General features: G+C 56.9%; 1 pseudogene; it reads left to right on the top strand.

Annotated features, from left to right (window-relative positions):
- The first annotated feature begins 3,911 nt into the window (after positions 1–3,911).
- On the top strand, positions 3,912–4,075 carry LOC121153256 (annotated as a pseudogene).
- The last annotated feature ends 3,761 nt before the right edge of the window (positions 4,076–7,836 follow it).

Raw genomic sequence — 7,836 nt, forward strand, 5'->3', positions numbered from 1 at the left:
TGTTCCATACCCACCCTGCTGACTGCCAGCCTGGTGTTGGCTGCAATGTTTCAGAAAATGAAGATGATTGGCTCAGCTGGCCGTGTCCTGCTCGTTGCACTGTTCCCTCTGTCACGGAGACAGCAGCAGGCACGCTGTGGCTCTGGCCATGGCTCGGCTTCCTCGGGAGTGGGTTCAGCCCTCACCCCCAGGGCCTAGGACCCAAGTCTCTGCTCATACACGTGTTGGAGACAGCAGGTTCTTGCCGCCCACACGGGAGACCTGATAGACACGGCTGCTGGCTTGAGCCCAGCCCAGCTCCGGGTACTGTGGAGTGAGCCAGTAGAGGCACCATGTCTATGTCATTCTGCCTGTCAAACAAATAAAAATACACACACTGCCCCCACACGGCCCCATTGTGTCCCTTTCCAGAAATGACCCTTTATCACTTTGAAATGTCCCTCTTTTTAAAAAGATTTTATGTGGGGGCCCAGCGCGGTGGCCTAGTGGTTAAAGTCCTTGCCTTGAACACGCTGGTTCTAATCCCAGTAGCCCCATTTCCCATCCAGCTCCCTGCTTGTGGCCGGGGAAGGCAGTCGAGGACAGCCCAAATCCTTGGGACCCTGCACCCGCATGGGAGACCCAGAAGAGGTTCGTGGCTGCTGACTTCGGATCGGCACAGCACCGGCTGTTGCACTCACTTGGGGAGTGAATCATCGGATGGAAGATCTTCCTCTCTGTCTCTCCTCCTCTCTGTATATCTGACTTTGCAATAAAAATAAATCTTTTTAAAAAGATTTTTTTTTTTTCTTTTTGGAAAGGCATATTTTACAAGAGAGAGTGCTTCCATCTGCTGGGTCACTCCCCAATGGCTGGACCTAAGCCGACCCGAAGGTGGGAGCCAGGAGCTTCTTCCGGGTCTGCCACGGATGCAAGGACCTAAGGCTTTGGGCCGTCCTCCACTGCCCGCCAGCCCCCGGACCACCAGCAGGGAGCTGGAAGGGAAGCAGAGCAGCCGGGACAGGCACTGGAGCTCCTGGGGGATGCCGGGTCACGGGGCTGAGGGTTAGCTTGCTGTGTCACCGTACCAGCCTCAGAAGTATTCCTTTTTATTCCTGATCATTTTATTTAAGAAAAAAAAAAAACACTTTTGTTGTGAATATAGGCAATAAACCTCTTTCTAAAGTTTTAAATATTTGAGAGGTATAGCGGTGGAGTGGAGGGGTGACACAGGAAGCTGCTGCCTGCTGACGCCCTCCCCAGATGCCCCAGCAATCCCAGCTGAAGCCTGGAGTCAGTGATTCAATCCAGTCTCCCTTACATGGGCACTGGAGGGTTTACTTTCTGAAGCTTTCACCACCCTGTCCAGGGTTTGCATGAGCAGGGACCTGGACTGCGATGTGGCACGCAGGTGAAGACCTGTGGCCCCCGTTGTGCTCGGGCAGGTACCAGTTGGTGCCGTGCCTCTAGAGCGCTCTGTAGGAGCATATCAGTGGGGTCAGTGTTGTGGTGCAGTGGGTTAGGCCACAGCATGTGGCACTGGCTCACATTTCAGCGGCTCTGCTTCTGAACCAAATTCCTGTTAATGTGGCTTATGATGGCCTGAGTGGGATCCACTCCCTGCCACCCCCATGCTGGACCAGATGGGAGTTCTGGCTGCTTGTGGCCATTTGGGGAGTAAGTGGAAGATCTGTCTCTAACACAGAGGCTCCCCCTTCCGACCTCTCTAGCTTGTGGGGTGTGGCAGGATACTACAGTGCGTGCCTCCCCACACACCTGTCCCTCCCCCAGACCCATCTCCATCCACGGGGATGACCTGGCCACATCCTTGGAGCTACCTTGCTGTCTCCCATCCGTGGATCCAAAGTCAGTGCCCGGAGCTCTTCCGGAGTCTCCCCGAGCCCCAGCTCTCCCCGCTGCATGGCTGCCGACCCAGCTCAGCACTCTTTACCCTTTCTGGGTTGTTCAAGGGCTGTCATAGGCTGTCCTCACAGGCAGAGCTCGCAGGCTGTCCACACAGCCACAGGTTGGCCACCTGTGTCCGGATGCCCATGTGCCTTCTCAGCCTGCCCACGAGGGAGACATGTCCACTAAGGCTGGTGACAGGCCCTCAGCTTTCCCTCCCTCCCACCCAGCTGTCCCCAAGCCACATCAACTGTGCCCAGCCAGAGGGACCCTCCTTCTTTCTAGAATGCCTCCCCCAGGATTTGCAATGGCTCCCTACTCCTCTGCTCGAGTGCTGCCCCTTGGAATGGAGGATTGCCCACCTGCCCACCTACTATGACAGCACCTGCCACTCCCCTGCCCCCTGCCTGCCTGGCCCGCCTTCCTCTGCAGCATGGTTCCATGCATACCTGTCTGTGCCTCTGGTTTTATTTATTATTATTATTATTATTACTAAAAGATGTATTTATTTCTATTGGAAAGGCAGATATACAGAGAGGAGGAGAGACAGAGAAGATCTTCCATCCGATGGTTCACTCTCCAAGTGAGCGCAACGGCTGGAGCTGAGCCGATCTGAAGCCAGCAGACAGGAGCTCTTCCGGGTCTCCCATGCAGGTGCAGGGTCCCAAGGATTTGGGCCGTCCTCGACTGCTTTCCCAGACCACAAGCAGGGAGCTGGATGGGAAGTGGGGCTACTAGATTTAGAACTGATGCCTATATGGGATCCTGGGCGTGCAAGGCGAGGACTTTAACCACTATGCTATCGTATTGGGCCCTCGGCTCTGTTTTTAAGTCAGTAATGGTCTGAGGAGCTCTGTAGTCACTGGCACATCCTGACAGCTCCACTGCAGATAAGCCCATGCCCAAGAGGAGATAAGCAGGCTCCTCGGCCGTGTAAGTCATCTCTTTGTAAGGACTGAAAATAAACTGTGCAGCTGGTCAGGCCTGCAAGGTCAGAGACGTGAACAAAGGAGCCGGAACCAGCAGACTTGCTCTCTCACTTGATGCTGAGCGAAAACTGTCAACATTCACGTCAAAGCTCGACGTCGGCTACAGAGCTGAGACGAGAGCAAGGTTCACATGAACCTAATGGCACATCCGGGAGGGCAGCGAGGCCGCTGCGGCCCCTGGGCAGTGCGTCGGCAGAGGGAAGATCTTCCTGTCTCTACTCCTCTATAGCTGTCTTTCCAATAAATAAATCCTTAGTAAAGAAATATATTAACTAAAAAAAGATCGATGAGCGTAAAACATGAAAAACTCGGTTGATCAGTTACCTGAGCACAAACATGTCAGTCACTTAGAATTATTTGTAGAAGCAGCCTCGGGGCGCGGGGTCTGGCAGGGCGTGGGTCGCCTGGCCCGGGTGCTCGGCGGTGCTGGTTCGTGAGCCCTGGGGTGAGGGATCCAGCGAGGCTTGGGACGCCTGGCCCAGGTCCTTGGGCTCACTACAAGAACATTGCCTACTTAGCGAAAAGCTGAAGCAGCGGGCGCAGGGGTCCTGTGGTCAGAGCAGAAGATGGCAGCTCCTTTGGTGCCGCAGCGGGACAGAAGTAACTGGACAACTGCTTCAGTCAATCGATGACCGGAAAATCTGAGTGAGTGAAGACTTGAGGCGTGCTCTCTCAGCCAACCGACACTGGGTGACGTCATCCTCGGATCGGTGAAATCGGCAGCATTTCAGAACTGTCCGAAGCACGTGGACGGAACCCTCGGAATGTGCACACACGGAGACTCCGGGCGGATACGAGGTGGCGGCTCCTCATCCCTGGGTACTGGGCCGTGTGCAAAGTCGTGGCTTCCCTCTTCGTCTTCCTCCAGAAACAAGAAGACACTGCACATCTGGAAGCAAGGAGTTTGCCCAATTTTCCCTACGTCTTGATCCTTCCCACCCTGATCAACCATGAAATCATTATAAATAACAAAATTAAATTAAAAAATAAATTTCTCCAATCTGTCAAAAAAAAAAAAAAAAGGCTAAAACCAGCCTGGCCACTCCTCGGCCTTTTGGCTGAGACCAAGTGGGGGATCTGTTCTCACGTTGAGTATGTGCTGTCCTCACACTTCTGGGCCCAGGAGCTGCAGCAGGAGCTTCCTCCGTCCACTCCATGCACGGGCCTGGTATTGTAGCACCTCCAGGAACGGTGCTCCCTCCAGGGGAGGAAACAGACAGCCTGAGAGTCAAGTCACGTGACCAAAGATTTAATCTTAGCTTAAGACAGAATGATGAATCAGTTTTAGCAATGGATGCAGGGTTCCAAGGCTTTGGGTCGTCCTCTATTGTCCTCCTAGGCCACACACAGCAGTTGGAGTGTAAGTGGAGCAGCCTGCATAGAAAATGGCACCCATATGGGATGCTCGCACTTGCAGGTGGATGATTAGCCTGCTGAGCCACTACATTGGCCCTGAAAGCGTACACTTCTATGCATTGAAAAAATTATTTTTATTGGAAAGCTAAATTTACAGAAATGAGACAGAAAGCTTTCTCATCCACAGGTTCACGCCCCAAGTGACTGCAACAGTCGGAGTTGAGCCAAGTAACCAGGAGCCTCTTCCAGGTCTCCTACGTGGGTGCAGGGTCCTAAGGCTTTGGGCTGTCCTCCACTGCTTTCCCAGGCCACAAGCAGGGAGCTGGACGGGAAGTGGAGCAGCTGGGACATGAACCAGCACCCATGTGGGATCCCAGCGTGTGCAAGGCGAGCACTTTAGCCACTGAGTCACTGTTCCAGATCCCCCTGCTCCCACTACTTCCAACCTCACTTCTAGGGACACCACTTCCCCTGGGTTTCCTGGACGTCAGCCTCCTCCATGTCTGACAACCGCCCTGTGAGGGCGGCCGAGTGTGACAGGTGCATGGCCATCAGTCATCACAGACGCTGCAGGGAATGGTGACCCAGCTGGGTGCCCACCTTTAGCGTTCACAGTGCAGCCTGGACCCCGCGGCCCCGGAACATACAACCATAAGACCGCCCTCTCCCTCCGGGACTCCGACCCGCTCCTGCCTGGACGCTGACAGGTCAGCCCTGCGGCCGCCCGCGTCCCTCCCCGCCGGGCACCTGCGGCCTTTGCCTCCTCGCTCCGTGGCCAGCGAGCACGAGCGCCAGCGCCTCGGGTGGGCAGCCGGCCCGAGGGGGGGTCCAGCTTTGCCGCCCCAACGCCCAGCAGCCTGGCAGTTCGAACCACGGACTCGGGCCGCCACCGGGATGGTCACGCGGGCCGCGGCTCATCAGGTGACCAGGCACCGGGTCACGTGCCCTTCGGCCAATGCCAGGGTCCAGGAAGGAGAGGCTTTGTGATTGGTCCGTTCCTACGAGGGGGCGGGATTTCTAACTGGGAAGAAACAAAAACCGGGAGTCCTCTGTGGGAGTGGGGCGAGACTCTGGACCCCGAGGTAATTCGTCGGCGCGAATTTCCTACGTCATCTTGCCGAGCCGCCGTGGGGAAAGGACTTCCGGCGTCGGGAGCCGGGCTGGGCTCCAGGTCTCGTCGCCGCGTCCTGCCCCGGGCCCGTCTCCCCGTCTCCGTCCTGCCCTGGGTCCGTCTCCCCGTTTCCGTCCTGCCCCGGGCGGCGGGCTGCAGCTTTCTCCGCATGCAGGGCTGCGCTGACGGCTCTGGTTACTGCCATGGAGGCTCGAGGGGCGGTGAGGACTAAGGGTCAGGCCTGGAGGCCTCCTGGGCAAGCACGGTGACGGTGTTTTTTTTTCTTCGTTTTCTTTAAAAGAATTATTTGTAGGGCTCGGCGGCGTGGCCTAGTGGCTAAAGTCCTCGCCTTGCATGCACCAGGATCCCATATGGGCGCCGGTTCTAATCCTGGCAGCCCGCTTCCCATCCAGCTCCCTGCCTGTGGCCTGGGAAAGCAGTCGAGGACGGCCCAAAGCCTTGGGACCCTGCACCCGCGTGGGAGACCTGGAAGAAATTCCTGGATCCTGGCTTCGGATCGGCACCGCACTGGCCGTTGCACTCACTTGGGGAGTGAATCATCGGACGGAAGACCTTCCTCTGTCTCTCCTCCTCTCTGTATATCTGACTTTCCAACAAAATAAATAAATCTTAAAAAAAAAAAAAAACAGACTTATTTGTATTGGAAAGTCAGGTGTACAGAGAAGAGGGGAGACGGGAAGATACTGCGTGCACTGATTCACTCCCCAAGCGGGCTGCAACGACCAGAGCTGTGCCGATCTGAAGCCAGGAGCTGCTTCTGGGTCTCCACCTTAGGGTGCAGGGTCCCAAGGCTGTGGGCCATCCTCTGCTGCTTTCCCAGCTGCATTAGGGAGCTGGATGGGAAGTGGAGTAGCTGGGACTCGAACTGGTGCCCATATTTGATGCCATCACTGCAGGCGGCAGCTTAGTCCACCACACCAGTGTCAGCCCCGGCCTCCTGTTTTTCCAGTGGTCACTACTGAGTATTTCCTGGTGCTCAGCAGGGTGAGGTTAGCAGGGGTGTGTTCTCGGTGCCTGAGGGTGGGCTGTCAGGCTTCCGTGGCGGCCTCGCTGGCCTGGGCAGGTAATGAACCCCTCAACTCTGAGGCCTCTAGGAAGCAAGGGCACAATGCCCGCCGCATCCTGCGCTGGTTGGACTGGCTGTGCAGGTGCTTGGTGGTGCCAGCCAGTGGGTGTTGAGCAGGGCCTCCATCCTTGCCAGCTCCAGGGTCCCTTGGGGCTGGGGAAAGGCGACACATTGCTTTTTCTTTCCTGCAACTCAGGGTTGGGTCGAAGTGGTTTAGAATGGGTAACGCTGGAAGAACACAGCTAGACACAGGGTACGGTTCAGCTCACAGTAGGGTCACAGAAAACTAGTGCAGGGTGTGAAGGCAGGTGGGGGGCAGTGGTCCAGATGGCGGGCCTGCTGCCCTGTGGTGGTGGAGAGTGGCTGTGGCGGTAATAGTCTCCAGTGTTCCTGAAAGAGGCTAAGGGAGCCCCACTGGGGGGACATGGCCATCTGTGAGCCCCAAACACTAGATGCAGCTGGCCCGACACCGCTGCATATCCCCTTGGGCATGTCTGCCTCCCTGCTGAGCCTGCGCCCTCACGACACCAGGCCTGTCAGTGCCATCACTTGGGCATTACTGTTCTGCCTCTCTTGTCCCCTGTCACCAAGAGGCAGCCTGCAGCCGCACAGTGTGCTGCCCTCCAACCTTCTGGGCTGGCAAGTCCACTCATGGCTATGGCTTAGCCCCTTCTCATCACTGGGGATTCCTTGTTGTGCATACCCCCGCAGCAAGTGAGCCCTGCACAGTAGGCACACAGGAAGTAGTGTCCTGTGAATGGCTCTGCCACAGGCTGGCCTGCTGCTGTGTGTGCTCTCTGCCCCACCCACTGCCACTCGCTCTGTTAGGGGAGGGGTCCTCTCTGCCTAGCCAGCACGCACCTCATGTCTGACCTGGCTCTCCAGTTCCCTTGTAGTCTGCCCCCCTCTGCCCTGCTTGAACAGGTGGATGAAGTGCTCACGTGGAGGGATGCTCACCGGCTCGCAGCTCGCCCCTCACTGCCATCAGTGGGACAGATCCCTGCACTTCCCTCTAACTCCTGCTTGCCCACCAGGCGACAGCGGTCTGGAGTCCACAACCTTGCTTTAGATGCCAGCTCTGCCCCCTGGGAGCAGTAGGAGCATCACCCAGGGCAGGTGACAGCCTCTCAGGGCCAGGGCCTGGCTGCCACTCACTTGGACATTCTCCCAGCCCCCTAGCCAGGGGCATGCTCAGGGTCTCCCTGGCTGTGGTTACAGGCTGCTGCCATGCACACCCACGCCTCGCCCTTCTCTGGCTGCCGCTGCTCTATCCCCACACAGACTTTAGGAAAGCAGAATGATTGAACCTCTGTCTGCTGGTTCATTTCCCAGACGCCTGCAGCAGCCAGGGCTGGGTCAGGCTGAGGCCAGGCGCTCCATCCAGGACTTGGATTCAAAGTGTCCCTAAA

This window comes from Ochotona curzoniae, unplaced genomic scaffold (genome assembly GCF_017591425.1).
Source record: "Ochotona curzoniae isolate NIBS_2020 unplaced genomic scaffold, NIBS_Ocur_1.0 contig_2688, whole genome shotgun sequence".
NCBI classification, from domain to species: Eukaryota; Metazoa; Chordata; class Mammalia; order Lagomorpha; family Ochotonidae; genus Ochotona; species Ochotona curzoniae.